Here is a 26,523-nt window from a genome sequence, read left to right on the forward strand (position 1 = left end):
TGAAATAACTTTGGACACGCTTTTTTCTCTCTCCCTCCCTTTGACTTGCAAGTGCTTATAGCTTGTTATTGAAAAACTGACAGTATTTCTTTGACTAGCCGGCAGCAGACGTGAACCATTCTTCTAGTGGTAGCTACAACCCATGAAAGAGTCATCTTCATTACAGATTGCTCAGCATGGGATCACAGCCGAGCGTCTTTGGCTGGCCACGTCCGGTAGGGTCTTGGATTGGTGTCTTAGAAATGATGGTGCTTTTCAGAATGAGGTAGCAATGTGCCGCACATGGAAAAGTGGATGAGATTTCAGCCAGAATCAGGCAAATGAAGGCTCTGGCTTTGTGATAACCAAATTTGTTTAAAATATGAAATGTTTTCTGTCCTGTTGAAAATAACTCTTAAACGTGTGTGTGTGTGTGTGTGTGTGTATATATACACACACACACACACACATATGCAAACACACACATACACAATCATGCATGACATAATTTGTAAAATGTATATTTTACTGATGATGCTAAGTAGCAGAGAAAGTAGAATTGCAGAGGTGGCTGCTTGTAAACAACTTTCAGCCCACAAATGGTATGTTATCACTCCTATGAAGGTTTCCATGGGTGTCAGGAGGGGAGAAAGTCTTTTTTTACCCTACAGATTACCTAAATAAATTTGGAAGAACATGATATAATATAAATAATCACCAAATATGAACTAGGCCTTTAGATCAGATTCCATAAATACCGACAGAGCCGGTGCATTGGGAGTAGAAAATGAAAGATGGTGACATTGTGGTCAACTGGATAATCCAGTTCCTCTCTAAAGATAACAATATTCATTACTCAACTGTCTTCCATTATTTCCATGTAGCTGAGGCAAGTTCACTGCTGTCAAAATATTTCGACTTTCAAGAAAATCCTCAATTATAAGTTTTATTAGAACATTCCTATTTTTGAAATCCAACTGTATTAGTTTGCTAGGACTGCCATGACAAAGGACCATAGACTTGGGTATACTAAAATACAGAAATCTATTTTTTCACAATTCTGAAGGCTAGAAGTTTGAGATCAAGGTATCAGCACTGCTGATTTCTTCTGAGGCCTCTCTCGGTTTTGCAAATGCTTCTCCCTGTGTTTTCTTCACAGAGTCACTCAGTGTCTGTGTACTCATGTTCTCTTCTCAAAGGATGCCAGTCACATTGGATTAAGGCCCACCATAATGACTTCATTTTAACTTAATTATCTCTTTGAAGACCCTATCTCCAAATACAGTCACATTCTGAGGTTCAGAGGGTTAGGCCTTCAATATATGATTTTCGTGGAGGACACAATTCAGCCTAAAACACCAGTGGAGGTCCAGACACAAGTTTACTGTAAGATGAATCCTGACAATTATACAATGCTTACAATGTAAAAGCAACTTATTTATGGGCCATTTTAACTTCTTAACTTACTGAAATCTCACAGTAACCCCATAAGGTAGACAATACTATGATCTCTCTTTTATAGATGAGACATGAAGGGAGAGAGACTAATTCACTCATGCAGTATCTGGTAGAGATAGAATTAAAATTCAAGCAGTATCTGATGTTTCTGCTTGGACAGGACAGATCTGTCCTCATGAGAAAATTCCCTACTTGGACCCAGGAACTGTAAAGGAGAAGCACCTAACTGATGAAAGAGTCGGGACGCCAGGCTCAGTGGGTAAGCGTCTGCCTTCGGCCCAGGGCGTGATGTAATGATCCTGGGGTCCCGGGATCGAGTTCCGCATCGGGCTCCCTGCATGGAGCCTGCTTCTCCCTCTGCCTGTGTCTCCCTCTCTCTCTCTCTGTGTCTCTCATAATAAATAAAAAATAAAATAAAAAGAGTCTTGTAACCCCTAGAAACACACACACAGACACACAAAAAATAAAATAAAATAAAATAAAATAAAAAACAAACAAACAAAAAGCCCCACAAAAGAACAAAAAAGCCCAAAAAACAAATAAACAAACAAAAAAACATAAATCATCCTCCTAAGAACTGGCTTCTATAAATGTCATATGGATGCGTACCTATTTTTATACCAATGGGTCTTGCCCGGTCTTTCTGTTGCACCAACTGGATTTGAAGTAACAAAGCAGTCTTTATCATCTAGAGAAGGTCCAGAGACTGAAGGAAAGCAATGTTTGATTAACTTAGCACTCTAGTGCAAAATAGATCAGCATGAGTCTCTGGGGATCTGGGATAATCACCAAGACAAAGTTGGAAAACTTCTGGAAACACTATAATTTGTGTTTGTTTTGGCTATTGTTGCTGCTTACCCCTTCAGCCACCATTAGTGTGAAAAGTGAAACTGAAAAAAGTCTCGGCCTATTTATTTTCCAGATTTCTAAAGAAGGAATAACTTGGAGATCACATCGTATTTGGAAGTTACTCTTAGGAGACCAGGACCATAAGACTCATAGGTAGCCCTAAGGAGTAAAACTCTGCCCAGGAGCTTTACATAAAACTCAGAATTCTGTAAGAAAGAAGTTGGGGTTTTAGTATTGGTAGCTGAGGCTCAACCAGATGAAGAAAACTTTGGGCACCTTCCTATTTGTTCTCTCTCTCTCTCTCTCTCTCTCTGTATCTCATAGGGTAAAGCAATATAAAAAAAATTTTTTTTCACATTTTCTCTTCCTGTTACAATGAAATGAAGCAGTTTCTCCACAGGACTCATTATGCCTAGTTAACTGATTTTCCTAACCGGGCATTTTGGAAAAACAATTGAGCTCTGTGAACTTTTGGATGTTTTTCTCACTGCAGACTTGAGAGGCACACACCCACTGATTTTTGTATTTTTAGGCTATGTTATTTGAACACTGATTAAAGCAATTTTTTTCATGCCTTCTATTGACATATAATTTTCTTCCCTGAGTCATTTTTCTTCACTTCTCCTATACTTGCATTGAGACCTAACAGGTTGAAACTGCAATTCTATGTGGAGCATCTGAAACTTAGCAGTGTGAGGCTATATGTAAAAATCGTTCATTATCACAGGTCCAAACTGGAGCACCCTAATGGTGATGCCTAGCAACTTAGAGCAAGGTTTCTTCTCCTTAATGTGAGAAAAGACATTCAGTCTTTTCTGCCAAACAGTTATTTGATCATCCAAATCAGCATTTGCTCTAACTTGGCTGAAATCATGTCAGAGACTGAAGAGGAAGAAGCCTGAGGAAGGTGGGAGGGAACAAGTGAGACAGTTTTGATTTGGCATAGTAACCTAAGATACAGAGGGGTTTTCTAACTGCATTTCTTCCCCTCAAATGCTCTTTGAAACAAAGTGCCCTAAAAAATAAAAACAAAAACAAAAAACAAGCTGTGTTTACTAGCTCTTAATATATTGCAATCTGCATGGGTGTTCTCCTAGTCTGTTATTTGTCAGTACCACAATTTAGTCACAAGGTAACAAATTATCTCTAGGGTTTGGAACAAGGTTGATGTTGAAACATCTCAGCTACCTGCTTACAAGTTTTCAAAACAGAATAGCTATGCACCCAAGTAAGTAGCTGAAAAGCAGATTCATGGATGTATATGTGTGTAAAGACTAGAAATGTATTATTATATTATTATAATATATTTGGTCACTTCTGGGTAGCAGGATTATAAGTAATTTTTCCTTTAATCTATGTTCATTTCTTATTCTCAAGCAGTAGATAACAGATGTGAATGTAGATGACGTCCACATCTATATTTCCAGCCTCAACATCTTTAGCTCTTAGCTGTTTCCTTCTCTCATCTAGCTATCCTAACCTGGAAAACTCAAAAGATTCTAAGCTGAACTCTTTATAGGATCCAAAGATTCCTGTTTCCCTTATTTCTGTTCATATAACCATATTCCTTTCAGCTACTCAGATCTATAGGCTGGTGAATCTGAAGTCACTGTTGGTTTCTGGTCTCTTGCCTCTCATAAGTGATCAGTCAAGTCTAGGGGGTAGTGTCACTGCAGGATCTATACATTACAGTCTTTCCTCGTATTATCTGCAGGACTAATACCCCTATTCTTTGTCATTTCTTACCTAACTCCCATGTGAGAGATCAATTAGCCAACTGGCTCTATATTTTTAAAATATATTTTCCCTCTCAAGTTATGATATCTGTAAAGAGTTTTATAAATAGCTCTGTCATAACCTCAGTAGGGGGTAATTAAACATATTATATAAAGTATTTTTCTTAGATGTGCTAAATAATGATGAGTAGTGCTCCCAATCTGTAATTTTTTTTTTGAAAATTATAGACATTTTGAGCAGTAATCTTCATCCAGGATAATTAATTCTATATAAAATTTAATTCCAATTAGTTCTAGTGCGCTGTATCTGGCATTCTAAGATTTTTTTTTTTTTATTTTACAGTTTTTTACTAAAACTTCCATTAAGATAGTTGAACAAAAGATTAAAGGAAGTTCATCCATACAAAGTTAGTAATAGTAAAGTAATTGAAATTACTTTAATTTTCAGTGGGTTTGATAAAGGAAGATGAATTTATTGAGAATCAACGACAGACATAAAATGGATTATGACATGGCAAACACAGTCCACATGAATTGTTACAGCCATCTTGGTAGAAGAGTATCTGATCCATATAAGTTTTATTTATGAAAATCTGAGTCAAGTCATACATTGCCTTTTCTATCCTAAGGAGCTAATAACAAGGGATTTTTTTTTAAGTATTTTATATTTGTCACACTGAAAACCTTCTTAATTAAGAAAAAATTTAAATCATTGAATTTTTCAGAAATTCAAAGTTTATATAATAATCAAATACAGCAGATATTCTGGTAACTTCCTATGTCTCTAGGGGCTATTAAGCAGGCAAGAAGAAATATATCCTTCCTGTGGGATACACTTCCAACTTTCTCAAGGAAAATATCAAAGGAACATGTATCTATTTTCCTGCGCAGAATCTGCTGACATCATCTGAATACAATGAAACCACAAAAGGCAGATCTTTTTCCACACTGATTAAAACTTAGCTAAAAGGAGACGGTAATTACTGAATTCCATCCTACCTTAAATTTCCCACACTTTGCATTCAGAATTTAAACATAAATATTATTTACAAAACCAGTGAACTGTTCAAATGCAACTTATTTCTCCTTCTCTCTCTCTCTCTCCCTCAAACATAAAAACAAAAATCTTTAGAATTCTTCAAAATTCAATCTGGTAATGATAATTGGGTTAAGATCACATTTAGAACAATCTTTTATTGAGAAATGTTTCCTATTTCTCTTTGACAGTGCAGAAGTCCAAAATGGATAAATAAAACAAGTTGGAGAAAAAGAAAAAAAGCAACTCCACAAAACATGCTTGCGGCTTTTGAGAAAATTGCCTTGGGGTTCTTATTTATTTATTAAGATTTAAAAAAATGGTAGGAAACTCTAATTGATGATTTGCTTTTCAGGATATGAGTGAATTCTGACCAGACTACTTTCCATTAACTGATATTTCAAGTTTCACTTCTAAGGGATGCTGATAACCAAGCTTTCTATTTTCAGAAATGTTTTCTCACAGCAACCCACCTTTAAAATTTATGGAGATCTTGGCTGTGTGCAAATAGTTCTTTCTACGTGTTAACTCTGCAAATTACTGCTTGGCAGCTATGTTTTTTTTACTGTCATACTTACATGTAATAGAAGTAGAAGTCCATGGACATCTAGGATTAGAGGTATCTCAACCTATGTGGAGGCATCTCACTTGTTCCCTCATATCTAAGGGTAACTGGTATGGATTCTAGAGGCTAGTAAAGCAGCTTAAACATTATTTTTCTACTTTAGCTACTTATTCGAAAAGGTGCTAGAAATAATCAGGAGCAAGATCTTAGAAGGAAAAAGGATAATAAAGCCTCTAATGGTTTCAAACATAAGTAGTGCCAATATTGTGTGTGTGTACAGAAAATTTATATTTTAAAATCATGCATATGGAAAAGCATCCATATTCTTTATTCACTATATGGTGTTAATTTATATTTGTATTATGCATTTGAGAAACTAAAGTACATACAGTGCTTCGGGCTCAAAAGAATTCTGATTATTAGTGATTCTAAGGGTTGTTCATAATAGTCAACACTGAATGGAAAGAAAAAGAAACCTTATTTCTTATTGGCTCTTCTGTTTTACATTTGCTTTTGAATTCGAATTCCAGTTCCCTAAAGAAATGAGATGTGTCAAGTAGTACTTTAAACACAGCCTCTTAAAAACATAGGGAATGATTATTTCAGCAAGTTTTACTTTTCAGCAGCAACATATGCAGTGGCAGCTGTGTATCGGAGCTTGGAGACCAGGGATCCTTTGGAACCCAATAAGGAAACTGTGACTTGCATGCAAAGTGCAAAGGAATCGCTTTTGCCTCATTCTGAATTATGCTGAGACTTCAGGGGGATAAAAGAGACAAACATATTGCAGTTTCAATCTGATGATCTTCTACAGAAAGCTAAGCAAATTAAGATGAAATTAATTATATGAAACTATCCCCCACCCCCACTTCCTGTGAGTATATTGCAGCAGGCAGTATGTAGCATCTAGTTATGTTTCTTGCTCATTAAATAGTATCATTTTCATTGTGTCTTCTCAACATTATCAAAAAAGTCAAGGCCACGGTGAAAGATCAAGGGGAAAATTTATTCTTCAGGTGTTGACTGTGTTCTGAAGTCACTCAAGCATTGCTCCATAGCTCTGTGGCAGCCTCAGAACATTCTATTCAATTACAGGCTGCAGCCATGGGGGATCATGTTTTAATCTGTGTATAAACAAAGGGATAAAATAAAAACAGCACACTTACAAATTCTAAAGATGCTGCTTTTATAGTCTGATATCAGGAATTATTGCAATCATATTACTTGCTTATGGGGAGGAATAGGGCAAACATGCATGTAAGGCCCTCAGGCATCCTCCTTTAGAAATGACATACAATTAACATGAAAATAACCACCCTGTAGTAGCAAAAGGAAGAAATCTATGAATATCATATAGTCATGTAGTTAATGTTAACTTTCATGTATTAAAAGATGCACATTTGCATATTATTGCCTTTCTTCCTGTTGCCTGAAAAGAGAAAAGGAATCAGAAAAGGTGAGTTCCACTTTTAACGCACGGTCTAATCCCATTTTAGGTAGGCTTCTGGAATCTGAAAGAGATCCCATAATTCTGCATGGCTGTTTTTTTTCAAAAATGAAAATTGCTTTGGGGAGAGAAGTTTGCCACAGTGTGCTAGCATCTAGACACAAACAAGAGCCCATAAAAATCCCCTCACAATTCTAATGACTTGTGGTAACCCACCTGCCAGCCACCTGAACCATTTAGCACACCTCAATAAAAACTGTATTACTTTAACATTAAATGTGATTAAGGCTTTATGCTGGCATTTAATTAAAGCTCTCTGCATTTTGTTGCCATTGCATCTCCCGTGAGCATCAGTTTTGCATGTTTTTAAAAGAATAACATACTAATTTAAGATATCCAGGAAACAATACTAGAAATGGTATAACATAGCCTATAAAAGATTTTTTTTCACATTTGTTAGGACAAAAACAAATCTTTTACTGGCCTCTATTTCCTTGCACTGTACCAAATGAAGGAGAATTCTCCATCAGAAGATGATCCAGTCTGCAGTGCTGGCATACTCGTGTTTGACCGTGGACGATTCAGAGGCTGATTTTTGCATGACTTTTTTATCCCTCCACCAGGAATGCTATATTAATTTAAATTCTCATGAGAAAAAAAAAAAGTCTATATAACAAGATAGATGCATGATTGGATGACCTTCCTCTCACTGCCCCCTGGACAGGTCAAAAGCGGTAGTAATTCCTGTTACTGTGAAACAATCAATCAACCAGTTCCTTTAGAATAGGACCACTGTGACTGTGAACTTCTATCTCTAGCAGAGAAGTGAGAATGCCCTCATGTTTGGCAGACACCTCATCAATGCTGAAATCAACAACTAGACAGATTGGGAGACATCAGCCATGCTGGGTGCAACCTTCCTACCTTTAGTACCCATCATCTTGACTAGAAGAACACAGGTGTGCTGGGCTTGGGTCTCACCTCGGGTCTGTCAGACCAATTAGCTGGACGATGTTTGTGGAAGTCTAACAGGCAAGAAAATGAGATCAATGCATGTCAATAATTCATTGTGAAATGATCTCAGCCCTCACCGAGGCTTGCATTTGGTCCCTTCCAAACTGTAGGGAATGGAACACGTTGGGGAGATTGTCCAGAGATACGTTTTGATATTCTGAGGCTAAGAACTTAGGGGATGTACTTCAAATGACTGTATGGAAAAAAAGGAGACTATTCAATTCTGTTCGCGGTATATATAATTGGAAAACATTTCATCTCAGTATCTATTTCTCTTATATATATGTGTATGAGATAATGCTAATATCTATAGTTGATACATAATATGAATGACATAAATTAGTATAGGCATAAATGAATACTAATGCCTAGGCTGGATAGAGAAAATGAGTGATTTGACTTGCTTTATTGATTGGTTTACAAATTATGTTTACTGTCATATAGAAATTGTGGCTGCCTTGAACACAGCTAGTTAATTTGCTACATTAATCTGATAGCAACAGAGCTTAATTTCGCTGAGCCCTATCCAAAGTAAATATGCCTGGATTCTCCACCACTGGTAGTTCTAAAATGTTTCCACTTCAGCAAAACTATTAACATCTACTGCCCTAAAACATCATAATTATTGCAATAACCCCCAACCAGGACATTTAATTAGTATTTCCAGGTAGAGGAGGGTATAACTTTAAGTATAACTTAAACTTTTCAGCATGGCTTCAGAATCTCAAAAATCGCTGCTTAAAGAAAACTTGTAATTCAAAAGTACCTATTCAAGATCTTGCTATAAATAAATTTTCTATATCTGTCTTATCAGCAGATGGAGTTAGGGGAGAGGCATGTGGCTGGGGAAGGATGGTATAAAACTGACTCAAGTATATAAAAGACCACTTTTATGAGAAGTTGGAGATAGCCTCTGAAAAATCTTTACTTATAAGCAATCTGCGACCTTTGCCCTTCCTGTTGAAAACCTCTGTCGTATATACACCACAAAAGAAATACTCTCATCAAAAACCCAAACCCTTGAGCTTTGCTCCGTAAGTACAGAAAATGCAATCCAACTTCTTTTGGTTGACGTATTGATAAAAATTGGGAAGTAAACCTTCCGTGAACTTGTAATTAGTTTACCATGCAAAGTGTTGACAAAAGCTTTAGTTCAACACCCTGGATTTCCCCCCTGCTTGGCTGAATGAGAACAGTTCCTAGTGGCAATCATGCTGGGTCATGAAACTAATTGTGCTTTGTGAGGGTGAAAATTCTCCGTTTCCGAGCGGGGGACACTGCTGCATGACGGATGAACGTTAGAAATGTGGTAAGCTGTGCTCTTTCATCTCTGTCACTGGATATTTATTCTGACTCGGCTTCTAAATTATTCATTTTCTTTAAGCAATCAATATTAATAATCTGATTTGCTCCCTGGCATTTTTAGTCACACTTCTGTTTAACTGACTGTAAATAAAGGTCACTTGGAGGCTTCCTGCTGCTGTTCGGAAGGTCCTTGCCTAATTAATTCCCAACACTTTTTTCCCTATGACTGTGATTAGCAGTTGCAATCAAGTTAGGCAATTAGCTGCCTCCTTGCACCGTGATTTGCTCAGTGCAGCCCCCAAGATGAAGCTCCATTTGGTCATTCCATCATTACTCTCAAAAGAAACCTGAGTAGGGAGGATTTATTTTTCACTTCAAGGTTTACAAATTTGCAGATAATTATACAGGAGATTATCAAGCCCATCTGCCAGCTGCTTTAGTAATCTCCTTGGTTAGGGTCCTCAAATCCTGAGTACCTTGGGAGCAGCATAACTGGCTGATACTCTGCAACCGGAAAGGTTGGGGTTCCAATCCAGGCTCCCTCACCGATGAGTTCTTCGATCTTGAGTAAGTTATTTACTCTCTTGGTCAGTGAAGGGTAGTACTTCCTCAGGGTTTGTAGTGAGGATTCAAGAACACTAAATTCATGAATGGATGCTACAGATGTCTATTAAGAAATGGAAGAGTTCTAGGTGAACAGTTTTGAATAAAGTAAATATGTGGTAGGCAAAAAGAATGGATATATAAACAAACAAGCAAATCCATAAATGTTCACAAGTCAAAGAACAGGATGCTACGAGAGAGAGGCTTTCACTTTAGATTAGGTGGTCCAAGAAAGCCTTCCCATGAAGGATATTACATTTCATGTGTTCCAGGAGCCGAAAGTGAGCTTGGATGTCAATAGTACAGCTTGGTGAGTAGAAGGCATTGTAGGAGATGAAGTTGGCCAGTTTGCTCATGTGGTGAACAGGATAGCAGCGTGGTTAAGTGACTGGGTTCAAATCCCAAATGTGCTACTTATTAAATACATGACACTGATCAAACCACTTAACCTCTTTATGCCTTTTTTTCTACCTCATTGGATTGTTGAAGGCATTAAATGTGATAATTACACATAAAGCATTCAAACAAATGCTTGAAAATAGTAAGTACCCACTAATGTTGAATATTATCACTGGATGCTGATAATGAGTCTGGATTTTATTAAGTATGGTGAGAAGGCTCAGCGGTGTTTGAAAATACTTTTAAAAGTCAGGAAGACTGGGGCAACTGGGTGGCTCAGTGGTTGATCATCTGCCTTTGGCTTAGGGCATGATGCCAGGGTCCTGGGATGGAGTCCTGCATCAGGCTCCTCACAGGGAGCCTGCTTCTCCCTCTGCCTATTTCTCTGCCTCTCTCTATATATCTCTCATGAATAAATAAATTAAAAAAATCTTTAAAAAATTATAAAAGTCAGGAAGACTACAGTGTGAACACAGGGTTGTAAGGGAAAAAAGTAAAAACAAGGATTCTGATTGAAACGCTACTACAGAAGTTTAAATTCTTGATCAAAGTCAACAAAAGTGGATATGATTTGAAAAGAGAGAAAGCAAAGTCTCCAATATACAGTAGAGTAGAAGCTCAATAAATATTACTTATCATGACTCTGATCACTTACTAGTCCAATGATTGCCCTTTTATGTACCTGCACCAGGTGATGATGGGTACTTCCTTAACACATAAGGATAATCACTCATCTAAATTATTAGGTTTAGATGAATTAGTTTTCAGTGATCTTCATAGTGTCAAATATAGAACAGCAAATGGGTTGTATAGTATTCATTTTGAACAGCTTTTTTTTCCTTTTTTTTAAAGATTTATTTATTTATTTATGATAGACATAGAGAGAAAGAGAGAGAGAGAGAGAGAGAGAGAGGCAGAGACACAGGAGGAGGGAGAAGCAGGCTCCATCCCGGGACTCCAGGATCGCGCCCTGGGCCAAAGGCAGGCGCCAAACCGCTGAGCCACCCAGGGATCCCTGAACAGCTTTCTAAAACTATGCTGGGAGGTAGCCTAAGAGGAATATCTTATGTGTTATACCAGCTTCTGGCTGGCAATGAGGCAGATCAACACTAGCAGAGCTGGAAGTGGGTGAGAGTTGGGGAGGTGTCAGGGCTGGACCCATCAAGCATGAGGTCTCAAGCAGTGAGGGATAGTGATCCAGGTCACGAATGGGGCAGGACGCATGATGGTTGGGGCAGGTAAGGCCCAGAAACTAGGAGGATAGCAAGATGAGGAGTAACCAAGTCAAAGCAGTTAAGAGGGAGGACTCATTAATTAATTTATGCATCCACTCAACAATTATATATCAAATGCTTGCTATATATTTACTTTTGTAGGAGCTGGGGCTTCAAAAAAGAGACAAAAATCTGTGGTCTCTTTCAGCTTACATTCCAGAATGGGAAAGTAGATTAATGGATGATAAATCAGTAAAGAACTATATTAGAAGATAAGGAAAATACAGAAAAATAAAGGAGGAATGGAGTACTCGTTGATAGCTTTTATATCACCTGGTGAAATAGCAGGTACTAGAAGGTTCTGAGCAGAGGAGTGAGGTGATTTGTCTTTTAAAAGGATCCTTCTCAGGATGCCTGGGTAGCTCAGCAGTGGAGCCTCTGCCTTCTGCTTAGAGAATTATCCCGGGTCCTGGGATTGAGTTCTACATTGGGCTCTCCACAGGGAACCTGCTTCTCCCTCTGCCTATGTCTCTACCTCTCTCAGTGTGTCTCTCATGAATGAATGAATGAATGACTGATGAATGAATGAATAAAATAAAAAAAATAAAAGGATCCCTCTGGCTCACAATAAAATGTATGGGGCACAGGAGATCAGTTAGGGGGCTACTGCAAAACTTCAGATGAGAGATGCTGGTGACTTGAACAGGAATGGCACAGTGCAGGAGCTGAGAGCAAGCTGGAGTCTGGATACAGTTTGCAGGTAAAGCCAATTGGATTTAGTTCTGAGCTAAATGTGATATGTGAGAGAAGGAAGCAAGTGCCCAGTAGTGTGCTACAGCCAGCTCATAGCAGCCTAGGAGAGGTGACTGTGCAATCATTTCTTCCCTCTGCCCAGTGGTCACAATGGTCACATTAAAGCCAGCTGCAATGACAGCATTTACAACATGGAACTCAAAAAAACTCAACAAATACAAATAGATAGCTACACACCTATGCACATTTTACATATATGAACACATACTGCATTAATACACACACAAACATATTTATACACACATATACACACAAATACATTTTTTTCCCTGAAGAGTTGATTGTGAAACATTTACCAGCACCACACTGGATGATATACAAATGACTCTGAAGGTTTTGGCCTGAGCAATTGGAAGCTGGAGTAGCTATCAACTGAGACGGGTGGACCATATTTATGTGAGGAATGTCTGGAGTTAAAATTTGGATGTCATAAGGGGATGGAGATCTGAATTTAGGAATCAGCAGCATATACATGGGATTTAAGGTCCTTGGCCTGGATGAGATGCCCTGAAGGAGGTGGCAACCCAGGGGGAAGCGCAAGCACTGGTCTCTGGAGCACATAGACATTAAGAGATAGCAGATGAGGAGAGGCTCGTAAAAGACAATGAGATGTGGGTGACTATGAGGGATACATGGTTTCAAAGTGTGCGAATCTGATTATTCAGAACAAAATCATACTTCGTGTCATCATCTTTTACAATCCCTGCTGGGCCTGAGCAGGAACGTATACCTTGGGGGTTGAGGGTGGTTTTGAAGGAGTGGTCTTGGTCGACAGAAAGCACGGGAAACAATCATACCCTGATAGAGATACATACATCCACAGGTTGGCCCCAGTAGTAAAAGGAGCAACTGTAAGAAGTGAGAGTTTCTGGAAAGCACTTACTTCTTTTAGGAGGGTTTGCAAATTATCAGAAGCAATTTCAAGACAAAGCAAATTCTTTTTGGTGAAATATTCTCTCCAAAGTGTTTCAATGGGCATGCCCAAGGAAACTACACTTTTCTAAGGAAATCCTATCATTAAGCAGCTGAAGGAGGAGCCCATTTTTACCACTGGCTTCCTCTCTTCCTGACAGCTGCAAGCCAAAGCAAGTGTACCCCTGCCTGAGCAGATTTCCTTTTGCCTTTCTGTTCTGTTGAGCTTGTTCATTTAATCTCACAGGGGATCTGACAGCTTTCTCCAGCTCCTAAAGCATTTCTTTAGCACTCATTGAAAAGCAGACGGAGAGAGAAGAACGATGGTGATGGCGGCTCACATGCAGAGACCTGCTATGGGCTACGTGAGCAAAGTCTGCCTGTTTCCCAAGTGTCTAATGCTCAGAATTAGGACTAGAAGTAACAATCCCAGCACTCTGTCTTTATGACAGCTCAACTAATGAATGCAAATGTTCAGCATAACCCATTTACTGGACAGTGGATGATTCATATCATTGGGATGTGTTATAGAAAATGTCAAGTGCTTTTAATTTATGGACTGCATCTACAGTTCATGTGGCTATATTCGCTTCTTCTTGACACACTGAACAGGTGATAGGTATCTTCCGTAGTATATTCTTTGCAGATGGGAAAGACAACTTGACAATCTACACAATTTTGCCATCAGATAAGCTCATTTTTGTGCTCACTAGATAATCAAAAGATTCTGTTCACCCAAATGGACATTTTCTCTAGTGGCAATGCAAGGCGGAAGACTTGATAGAGAAGTTACTTCCACAGAGGACTCTGCAACTTAGAGAATTCATCACCACTTCCTCACAAAGGCTGTCTGCAGAACTCATCCCCAAGGGGCTCCTCCTCTTCTGTCCTAATAGTCCCAGTCACTGACTGCTCAAATCTGGCCCCTCCTGCCTCTCCTGCTAGCAGGGATATGCCAAGGACTCGCTCCTCCCTCTGTATTCGTGAAACCCAAAGCAATCCTGATGACCACAGGGCAATAAAAGGCTAACTGAGATTCTGGATTGTGGGACTAACAGAAGTTCATTGTCCTATAGAATTTTCTATGAGGAAAAAAATGCTCCATTTGCACTGCCTAACACGATAGCCACTAGGAACATGTGGCTATTGGGCAATTGAAATGTGCATAGTCAATGTGGGGATGTGAATTTTTTCTTTTATTTCATTATAATTAATTTAAAATTTTAATCACCACCTGTGCCTTGTGGTTAGCCTACTGGGCAACCAAATAGATGCAAAGTCTCCCAGGCTTCTGTCCTGAGTCTGAAAAGTCAGTTTCAGTACTTAATGGAAAATTTCAGGACTGAGGTATTCCCTAAAAAGCCCCTCAGACAAGGCTGGTTTGAGAGAGAAATTTGTGGTCCTAGCAGCTGGGCCCTAAGGACTTTGTGCTCACTCCATCTCCAAGGTGTCAGACCATTTATGTATCATAGTTGTCTCAATATTAGGTACTTAGGACTTGAGGTTACATGACTCCAGGGATCTTCATTCTTGTCTTCTTTTAGGCCAGTCCACCTCCTGGGGCACAATTCTGTAAAATGTGAATGAATGATGCCCTCTGGAATCATGCAACCTTGGTGTTACGCAAAACATCTGACAAAATTTTCTAGACTCAAGAGAAAGTAATCTCCTGCTTTTTTGGGAGTCTCCTGTTGTCTCATGTAGTCATCAGTGAGGGAAGGGGAAACAGTGCTAGAGGGAGAGTAAGGGTGGGGGATCTGACCTGGATTTTGGATGTCCCTTTCTAGGCACCTTCTATGTATACTCCCTGTCTCTCAAGAGAAGACAGAAAAGCCAAGTGTAACCACCATGTGACTCAGATCTTTTAAACCAGCTCCTCTCCTTGCTGAGATAGCCTTGGTCCATGAGCTTACAGAAAAGTACATGCCTGGTTCCCTAGTTCCACCTTTTCCATTTATGATGTAACTCAGGTTCTCTGGACTTCAAGTTGACAGAACCAAATAAAATCATAGATATACAATATCATTAAGTATGTTATTAAGAGCAGAAAAAAAGCCTTCTAGGGTCATAGGCTGTCTTACTCTGTTTAGGAGCTGAAGTTTGCTTTGGTATGTCCATGATATAAGATCTAGGGCAGGATGGAGAGAATGAAATAAAGCCACGGTGAACTATCCTGCCCCTACTCTCTCCATGCTTTTGGCCTAGAGACCAGCACTGATTTATCAGATGGCTTTTATATCTCCTTTCACTACAGTTTTCACGGGGACCCTTTTACCTCCTTTGCCTTCTTCTGTCAACCTCTTCAAAATCTTTTCCTGCAGCTGTTCCACCTGGTCCCTCAACTACTTCAACTACTTTGACTCAGATGACATGGAAGTGGTTGAGGATGAGGACTCATTTGGTGACTTTGGCTACTTAGGCTTGAATGTGCTCAGTAGAGGATGAATCCTTGGCACAGGGTACAGGATTCACCCGCGGAGTATGAGTTGTAGATATCCCTGAACGAGATCTGCTGCCCAGTCAATGCAGATCACAATGTCATATCCCCACTCTGATGATTAAACTTTTTGTATTAAGGATGAAGTCTGCACATTATCATCAAGCATGGCTGAACAGAAGTCACATAAGTCTCCTTCTCCAGGAAGGGCAATGCCATGCCTGAGGACATTCATGCAGATATTTTCCTTGTGCTCCAGAAGAAGTCCATGCATGCTTTTGCCAAGATGGCACCAATGTGCTCTATAGTGCCTTGATCATACCCAAGGAGATGGGGGTTTGAATCAGGGTTCGTATGTGTCTATAGAGAAAAGAGGGATGATGCAGATTATGAGGACACTACTATTCCTTCCCACAACCTGATCCATTCTTTCTTCTTTTCATCCTTTTGCTTCTTTTCCCACTTACTCTACATCTAGCCTCTTCCTTACTGTTTGCCCTATTTTTTCCCCAGGCACTATGTGTCTTTACCATGAACATTTGCAATTTTGATGGCCAAGAGAGTCTTGTGCTCTGCAATGATATATCATCAAAGCAGGCCTAATGAAGATCCTCTATAGAGAGGCTTCCCATCATCAAGGTACCATCTCAGTGGGAAGAAATAATCATCTCATCCAGTTATTTCCCAGAAAGATTGATGCAACAGATCTCTAAGCAGTATCTACCTTGTTTCTAGGCTCTACCCTGTCTGGCCTAGTGTCCATCAAAGCAATGCCCCCCCGCCCCACCTCCAGCATATATTTAACCAAACCAATGCTTACCTTATTCTATGACTACTGGCCACTTATGCTATTATAAGTATAAAAAATTACTATTTGTGGGAGAGTGTTTCTGTCCATGATTCTCTTTAGGGCTGGGATATTATGGAATGAGATCACCAAGGATCAATTATCATGGCCCTAGATTTCAATGTAGTTGCCATCGAGTAGCCAGAGAACAAGTTGCATACTACTTGAAGATGTAGTCCAAGCCAGTAAATAGCATGTTCTCCTTCCCCTCCCGTCTTTGCTAAAATCTTTTTTCTGCTCCTTTTTTTTCTTAGGCTCCCCCTATCCAGAAAAAGGAAAAGGAGAGAAAAGGCTTTCTTTTGCCACAATTACCACCCTGGGTCCATAGTATCCAGCAGTCAGAAGGCCAAGGTACTGCACACATATCTATGCACAGTTACCACATGTATAGAGCTATCTATATCCTTTCTGGGACTGAGATAGCAGGGGAAGGACAGCTTGTGATCCCACTGAGCATAGGTCACTTTCATTTTGTGTTGGGAAGTTGTTAAGCCCACAGAAGCATACCTGAGAGCTCTTCAACTACGCACACACACATTCTGAGCTCTCTACTGCTCTAGAGCATATACAAGGGTGGATGATGGGCAAGTGATAAACTACCGTGTATTTTTATTGAATCTGGGTTAAGAGGTGGGGAGTAAGACCCATCTCCTAGCTTCATTAGGAAGAAAAGGAGCTTTTGGGAGGGAGCGGCTATTCCTCACCATGAGATCCAGGAGTGTGGAGTTTCCTCCACCTTTCTGAACCGATGCCTGTTACCCCCAAACTTCTAGTTTCCCCTTCTATGATATGTAAAGCTACTTGGCTTCTTCCCCTTGCTAGAGTCTGAGTGGGGATTTCTGATCCTGTTATGTTTATGTAACCCCAGCTGCCTGCTAGAGCTCTACAGGAGGAGGGGAAAGACTGTTAAGCCAGGTTTGGGGATTAGGTCTTTTATGATTTTCTCATTTTGACAAACCCCTAAATACTTTTTAAATTAAGCTTTTGGTGGTCGGGGAGAAATAACAGTATTATGGGGAAAAAAATGAAGTATTTAAGACATATGACATGATCCAGTGCAAACAATTCCATGAAGCACATGACTAGGAAGGAAAAGTCACAAAAACGTAATAGAGTAGGTAAAGTTCCATATTAATGTGGAATTAAATGAATTGTGCATTGTAGGTATCACTGTAACTTGTGCTGTTTGCATAAAATATTCAAATCAACACATTACAATGTTACATCTGGGCATAAAAAAACCATTCATACTGAATCAATCCACTGACACTGACTAGCTCTGACTAGATCTGACTTGATTGGTGATGTATTTATGTGTTAAACTGGAAGCAAGTCTGACATGCACATTGTAATGCAACAATGGCATCTTAAATGAAGCAAATGTTAAAGTGAAATGTCTTAAAACTGATAAAGGTGCATTTAATAGAAATGTAATTCAACATGCTTCAGTTTTTAAGTTTAAATGAAATAAAATTTATAATTCAATTCCTCAGTCACACCAGCCACATTTTAAGTGCTCAGGAACCTCATGCAGCTATTGGTTACCAAACTAAGCAGTACAAGTGGAGAAGAAAGCTTGAAGACTAGATTGCCTCATGTATCCCCTTCTCTGTGCGAGGGGGTGATGGTGGTCATGGTGGTGAGATGGGAGGGGAAAGATCCCCGAGTTACTCCTATGCTTTCATCCATGATTTCTGATAAGGAGGAGAAAAGAAAAAAACATGCTCTTTGGCCTATAAAGGAATGGATGAGCTGGTGTCTTATTCCTTGGATTTCTTTCCTTTTAGGCACTTTCTCATGACTGATATGTTTTGGGAGTATTCTTAATGAGAAGAGAGGAACTGTTAGTATCATTTGATAAGGCAACAAAAACTAGCTTATCAACAACTAATGGCTGCAAGTCTTAGCAGCTTACTTAAACTCTCTATTTCAGCTTGCTTATATGTTAAATACACTAAGCACTTGTCTTACCTATTTCCCAGAGCTGTGTAATAATGCTTTTAAACATTAAAGTTGCTCTAATTATTTTGGTAACTATAACGGTAACATTGCGCCATGACAGTTTTTATTTCATGGATATATATCTTACTAGAGACAAAATCCAATTCTTTTTTAAAAGACTTCAACTCAAAAAAAAAAAAAAAAAAAGACCAACTCATTGCATATTTTAAATAAAAAAATAGGGAAAATTAATATGAGATACTTGAGATAAAGTAAATTTTAATATCATATCAAATTTACTATAGGTCTTTCTTCTTTCTCTTTAAGAAATAATATGTTATTCAAAGAATACAAGTCCCACCAGTATAGCCTGCCATTTAAGAAAACAGACTCTGGAGACAGCTTTGCCACTGCTTTGATAGTGTGACCTTGGACAAGTTATTAAACTTCTTAGTTTCCTCAACTGAAAAATGAGCATAATAATACAGTCTAATTTATATGGTTATTATGACAATAAAATGCACATTGAATGTTTTTAAGGGCCCATATTAAGTTCTGTATAAATATTGGTTATCCTTATGAGTAGTACAGATGTTTATACAATTGTGTGTGGCCAAGATTTATATAAAAGGTAATAATGTGTTTTTCCCAGTCAACACATCTCTGTGATGCACCCATGTGAATATACTCAAACAGAGTGAATTAATTTGACTTATTTGTACTGTTCCAATGAATGTTGATATCATGGGTTATTCATTTTCTACTGACAGCTATTTTTACTGTTTCTATCTTTTTTGTTATTACACCCAGGTAATGCTTGTACATCTCTCCTGGCATACATGTTCATATTCTATTCATCTTTGTATCACAGGAATTAATGCCATTCCAGACACAGGCAGTCTTAATGAGTCACTGTTAGAGTGAACTGACTTTTCAGGTACTCAGATCTGGGCTCCCTAACATGATGGCAAGCTCCTTGAAGCAAGACTGATGGGCTCGAGGCAGATCCTCAGTAAGTTACCGTGGCCCAGTAGAGTGAGGTGGTGCCTGTGGCTAGTACAGTATATCTCCTGCACATCAGAGGTGAACACAGTGCGGAAGAGGCTTATAGCTACTGTTCCAGGAGCATACAACACTGACAGTCCACTTCAGAGAGACAGCAAGAGGGGAGTTTTTAAAAGAGAACCTGGTAGTGAAACTCGTACTCATATGCTATTTATCCTGGCCTTCTTTCATGTAGATTTTGATTCTCCAACTCAAAGAAAGGGATATTACTCAAACTTTTAGGACAGCTTGGAGTGGTCAAGCCTCAGCACTCGGAAGACAGAGGAAAGCAGGAAAGGAGGAACTCTCTGCAGTTGTCCAGTGACATCTGGCCACATCTCCACGGCTTTGCCTGATTCCACCTGCCTAAAATGCCCTTTCTTCTCCCTCTCCAGCAAACCTCTAAATATCTACGATGTGATCTCATGAAAGAAGCCTCCCAGCCTGGGTTCAGGGTTCTTCACATGGCACTGTACTTTTCATATTATGAGCTAAATATGAGACAGATTCTCCCCCTGGATTGATGGACTCACTCATATGGAGCCAATCATCCTACCAAGAATAACTAGAAGAGCTAGATGAAAACCAATCAAATGAAAGAAACCTGTTTGAAGAGACTCCCAAGACAGCAAGGACTTCAAGAGTAAAGGTCTTCATGAGAAGGAAAATTCATAAGGGGGAACATGACATTTTGCACTGCTTTTCCCTTTGGAACATTTGGAGCATTTGCCAATTTACCGTATTGGCAATAAAACCATACAGAAAAGTGAGTAGATTATAAGTAGAAAATTCAGGCAACTGATTACCCTAGAGGGGAGGCAGGTCATTTTGAGACAGGGCATACAGGTTTGATTTTGTTTGTTCTCTCTTTTTAAAAAAGAAACAGGCAGTATCCTATTTCTTAAACTAGATTGTGGTTACATAGCAAATAAGTTTGTTATTTTTCTTCAAATTTATGTGCACATACAGATACATATTTATATATGTGATATATATGTATATCACATTATTTTTCATGCACATTTATCGCGAAGAAGAAAAAGGAAAGAAACTCTAAACTAATAGCTCTTATCCACAGAGAACATATTCCAGCCCTCAGCATGATTTTGTATTTCAGCAGTTTCCTCAGAGTTGCTAGAAAACCCGTTCTTCTCATCCGTCACTAGTAACTTCTGTTATTCCCAAATGATAATAAAAATCTCCAGGGCTAGAAGCTAAAAAGCTGGTATGCAGAAATAAGAGTATTAAAGAAAGCTGGATGTGTGGCCTCATCCTAGGAGAGATTAAAAAAGAATACAAAGAAGGCAATGTTTAGGTTGGGGGGTAGAAGAAAGTGTGAGAAATCAATCTGTTTACAGACTCAGCCATATATAACAATTCTTATACCTGTATACCTTTGTACATATACACATATAATAATGTGTACATCTGTACTGGATTTGGGGAATGAAGGTCAGAAAGAATGTATAACACAAGGGTAAAACGAGATTAGGAAAAGGAATGGAGATAGTAGCTGAGTTCCTGAAGAGATACAGCTTGTGAGTTTCTGACAGCAAAAAGAAGAGGATGGATGAGCAAGAACAGGTTGAGAATAAAATGTAAGAGATGGAAAGAACCAAGGAATCAGTCAAGTTAACATCACTTTAGGTGTGGAAGAACCACAGAGATTTCCACACCCCAGGTTCTATGGTGCTTCCAGATTTCCAAGCAGAGGTTTTCTCCTCATGCCCTGGCGTACAACATCCATAAAGAATGGCCTTGGAAGTAAAGTATTTCCATAAGGCAATTGCCTTATAAGTGAGCACACACCTTTGCAGCCTCTATGCTTCCTTAAACACAGTGCAACTTAATACATAATGCTTCAACTAAGAGAATGAGAAACTTCAAGTACAAACACATGGCAGCTTTCTGGAAATCAACTTGAGTACAACTGTCAACAAGGAAGATTGCTTAATCTTAAACAAATGCCTGGAAAAAGCATACTGTCTAATATTTCAGATATTTATCAGCAATCTCTAGGCAATTCAATTGACACAATAGGTATTATTCTCTGGGAAAATATTGTACTAGATCTCAGAAATATAAAAATCATGGAACCCGAATGACTTTTTTTCTTGAAAAAACCGGGGGGGGGGGGCATCTTTGAAGTGAAAACATCCTGGATGATAATATAAGAAACAATATTAAAATTAATTTTATGCGAGACAGAAAAGCAATGAGACTTTCTGATCAGTAGTAAAAATACAAGTACCTACAGCATATATAAAGTATCTACATACATAATAAATAAATACATATAAGCACACATGTGTGTGCAAAGAGGTAGATTTGACATCTAATTTCTAAATAAAGATAGGTCCACATCAGAAAATCATTCTCATTATATCTATCCCATCAAACCTTCCTGGCATTGCCTATCTGGAGGATTTTTATTACGCATTATCATATATGCATTCTCCTTTTTTCTTAGATACCTTAGGCATGGTCAAAGAACTAGTATTACCTACTACCTAATTCAGTAATTCCTCATTTTGTTAATGATTTCAAGAGGTATTATAAATTTCTTTAGCAATCAGAAACAAAATTAATTACACTTGCTTTAATTTCTAAAAGCATTTAAAATATTTGCTGTATAATTATTTAGGCCAAAAAATAAATAAATTGTGGCATTAAATTATGACAACAAAGAAAGCCTACTGCAATTCACTAAACCACCTCCCATACCCACCAAGCAACAATTCCAACAGCTATTTCCAAGATATATCCTGAATCCATGGGATCCATCCACTCCTCTTTATATAGATTGCCACAAGCCTAATCCACACCACATTTTCTCTAGTTGGAGCTGAGCAAAACCTGCTAATTCAACTTCTTGTTTTTCCTCCTGTTCCCTCCAAGAATACAAATTTGAATACTTAATATATTTCATAGACATTATTTATATTTTATAGTTTTTAAAATATCTTCACAGGGCAGCCTGGGTGGCTCAGCGGTTTAGCCATGCCTTCTGCCCAGGCCGTGATCCTGGAGACCCGGGATCGAGTCCCACGTCGGGCTCCCTGCATGAAGCCTGCTTCTCCCTCTGCCTGTGTCTCTGCCTCTGTGTGTGTGTGTGTGTGTGTGTGTGTCTCATGAATAAATAAATAAAATCTTTAAAAAATATATCTTCACATAGTATTGAGTGATTGCCATAAAGTATTAATCAGATCTTAATATGTCTCTGTTCAGAAATCTGGCTGTTACTCCCTGCATTTAAACAAAGGCCCATGGATGCCTGGGAAGTTCAGTGTTGAGCATCTGCCCTTGGCCCAGGGTGTGATCCCAAGTCCAGGGATCAAGTCGCACATTGAGCTCCCTGCAGGGAACCTGCTTCTCCCTCTGCCTGTGTCTCTGCCTCTCTCTGTGTGACTCTCATGAATAAATAAATAAAATATTAAAAAAATAAATAAATAAACTAAGGTCCAAACCCTATTCTCTGGCCTCTGAGACCTTCTATGATTTCACTCCTGTTTAGTTCCCCAAGCTCATGTTCCGCACCCTCTCCTTGCTTAAACTACTCTGACCGCACTTCTTTTCTGTTCTATTTTGCCAAGTTCTTTCCCACTTAAAGAGCTTTTCAACATGCCTGGAGAGACTTCTCATCTGCCTTCTCACACCTAATGATTTCTCTTCCTAAAAGTCTGGACTAAAACCTTATCATCTTCATGAGGTCTTTTCTTCATCCAACCTTCCCTCTCATGCTACTTCTACTACCACTCTTCATTTCCTTTGTAATCTGTCACAACCTTGTTTTACTTTTAGTTTGTCTACTTGTTATTGCCACGAACACTGAAATGTAAATTCTATATTGGAGGCATTTTTTGTACCTTGTTCAACCTTGTATCACAAGTACTAGTTCAGTTTCTGCTATAAATATGCATTTAACAAATATTTGCTAAGTGAATGAATGAATAATTAAAATTAGTACATTTCTCTTTCTCCTCCATATGTTATGCCTAGGCTTAAAGCTCTTCAATGGCATTCAGTTGAATTTATAATAAAATTTAATTCTTTACCATGGTAAAGTTCCTCTATAATTTACCCCTTAACCCTTTCCAAATTCATCTTTTATCATTCTCGTTTTATTCACAATGTTTCAACTACACTGGCCCTGCTCATTCTTAAACCATATATATATAATCTTCACCACAAATAATCCCCCAAAATAGTGGCTCAGCAGTCACACTTATTACATCACAATCCCTTTTGATCAGAAATTTGAGGTGGTTTATCTAGATGTTCAGGCTTGAGATCTCTAATGGTATTGCAATTAAGATGCTCACTGGGATCTCAGTCACTTGAAGGCTTGCCTGGGGCTGGAAGATCCACTAACACAGCTATGGGCAGCAGACCTCTCAGGTCTTCACTGATTGGTAGTAGAAGGCCTATAGTCCTTGACACATGGCTTTCTTCCTTGGGTTTCTTGAGTAGTTTTATGCTATGTCAGCTGACTTCCCTCATAGCAAGTGAGGAAAAAGAACTAGGTAGATACTTCTATGGCTTTTACAATCTAGCCTCAGTAATCAGACTCTGTCATTTCCAAAATATCATCCTGATAATAAAAGCCTGTGCTTCTCAAAGTGGGAAAGATAGTACCAGGAGGCAGAAATAATTGGGGGTCATCTTGGAGGCTGCCTTGCAAAATCTGCCCTTTGTCCTACAATGATCCACATATTCTCTACATGCAAAGTATACTCATGGCACTACTTCCAAAGTCCCATTCCATTATAGTACCAACTCAAAATCCAGAACTCTGTCATCTAAATAGCGGTCCCAATGCAGATGAGGTTCCTCTGATGTAATTCCTTAAATATAGCTCTTCTAGAAAAGTGTCTTCTAATCTTGAAATCCATGAACTGTAGCAACGAGTTAACTATCCCTTTATATGTCCAACATACACTGGTGAGACATTAGGATAACTTTTTTTTTTTTTTTTTGGTATAACTATTTAAAAGGATGGTAAATTGGAGACACAAAGAAGTCACTGAAATCTAGCCAGATCAATTCTGGAAGTGCCTTTATTAGGTATCAGTCTTACTCCTGTTCAGGAATAACTCTGTATGACTCTTGATTCTGACCTCTGATCTCTTCGTTCCTTCCTGGAACTCATCTTTCCTTTCCCACAAAAGATAACCTATGTTTGCAGCTGCAAAACTTTCTTAACCTGCTTCCATCAATAGAATTTGGGGGGTTTTCTTTTCCTTTTATATATTGTCTCTATCCTTTCCAGTTCAAGCTGTTAGTGTTTCTACCAATATAATATGTTTTAAACCTCTGTGGTTTACTTGTGAGTCACGTTGGAGTTCAAACCTTTAGATAAAATCCACATCTAGAAACTTCTTTAAGATACACCTTTCTTTATGTTGGTCTTCCCTGGAGACTGCTGAGGGACAGAATCTTAGGTTTCTTAGAAACCCTACTGTTTGATTGAAGGTTCTCTGAGGTGCCATGTTAGCTCTTTGTTTGATCTTGACAAATGATCTTTACTGCCACTCTCTGACTTTATCATTACACCACATTTTCCTAGCAAGGCCTCAGGTTTTATTTTTGCCTGGAAACCATTTCTTAATTTTAGCATTATTTGGCAACTGGAGAAGCTTAGGATTTTTTTTTTAAGATTTTATTTATGTATTCATGAGAGACACAGAGGGCGGGGCGGGGGGGCAGGGACACAGGCAGAGGGAGAAGCAGGCTCCACGCAGGGAGCCCGATGTAGGACTCGATCCCAGGAGTCTAGGATCATGTCCTGGACTGAAGGCAGCGCTAAACCACTGAGTCACTGGGGCTGCCCAAAGCTTAGGATTTTTAAAACCGAAGTCCTGTCTCTTTTTGTTTAACAGCATTTCCTTTAGGTTATCCCTTACCTCTTTTGTTTTGCTGTAATCAAGAAAATATTCGGAAGTCTCTTTAGCTAGATCACTCGATTTATTAGCCACATTTTCTACTTTCCACATGACTGCAGAGAACAGTGTTGCTGAACTTTCTGTCAATATACACCAAGAATCCCTTTTCCCTCAATCCACTTTGAGCCCTCACTATCAGCTTTTTTAAAAGCCATCAGGCTTCTACCCAAAGTCTGTTCAAGGTACTTGTGTTTTTCACTTTCTTCTCTCAAAGCCCTTCCATCTTCTCACTGCCTGGTTCCAAAGGCTATTTAGATATTTGTTACAGCAGCAGGGCACCTCCATTACCAAACTCATTAGTTACATTAGTTGTCTATGGGTGTGTAACAAAGTATCCCAAACTTACTAGTTTAAAACAACAAACACTTATTATTCTCTCTCTCTCCTCTCTCTCTCTCTCTCTCTTTTATGGTTCATGAATCTGGGAGCGACTTAGCTAAGTTCTGGCTTGAGGTCTCTCATGAAGTTGCTGTCAAGAAGTTGGTCTGGGCTGCCAATCATCTGGAAGCTTACCTGGTGGTAGGGGATTCATTTCCTCTACAGCTAATTCACATGACTGTTGGCAGAGGGCCTCTTTTACGACTGGCTCTTCACAGAATGCCTTTGTGCCTCACCACATCTTTCTACGCATGTTTATGTGAATGTCCTCACAACACGGCAACTGGCTTTCCAAGTATGAGTGTTGCAGGGGAGCAAGATTAAAGCCTTAATATTTTCTATGACCTTGATTCATAAGCCACACCCCATTATTTCTGAATTGTTGTGTTTCTTACACAAGTTAGCACTGTCCATTTGGGCAGGATACTATTCAAAGGCATTCAAAACAAAGGATTCATTGCAGGCTTATTAGCACAGGGATATTGCTTTTTTGCTCTTTCTTTTACCTTCTGCTTCTACCTGGGTCACTTTTTTCTTTTTTCAGATCTTTACAAGGGTAACACCTAATCCTTTAAGTATCTGATCAAGTGTTACCTCCTCAAAC

At 38.9% G+C, this 26,523-nt stretch overlaps 1 long non-coding RNA gene across 1 annotated transcript; it reads left to right on the forward strand.

Annotated features, from left to right (window-relative positions):
* The first annotated feature begins 9,290 nt into the window (after positions 1-9,290).
* On the forward strand, positions 9,291-21,690 carry LOC144321593 (uncharacterized). Its single transcript, XR_013387192.1, has 3 exons — positions 9,291-9,393; positions 16,869-16,965; positions 19,796-21,690. It is a non-coding gene; the product is annotated as an uncharacterized LOC144321593 (long non-coding RNA).
* The last annotated feature ends 4,833 nt before the right edge of the window (positions 21,691-26,523 follow it).

The sequence above is a fragment of the Canis aureus genome, chromosome 10, assembly GCF_053574225.1.
Source record: "Canis aureus isolate CA01 chromosome 10, VMU_Caureus_v.1.0, whole genome shotgun sequence".
Lineage (NCBI taxonomy): Eukaryota > Metazoa > Chordata > Mammalia > Carnivora > Canidae > Canis > Canis aureus.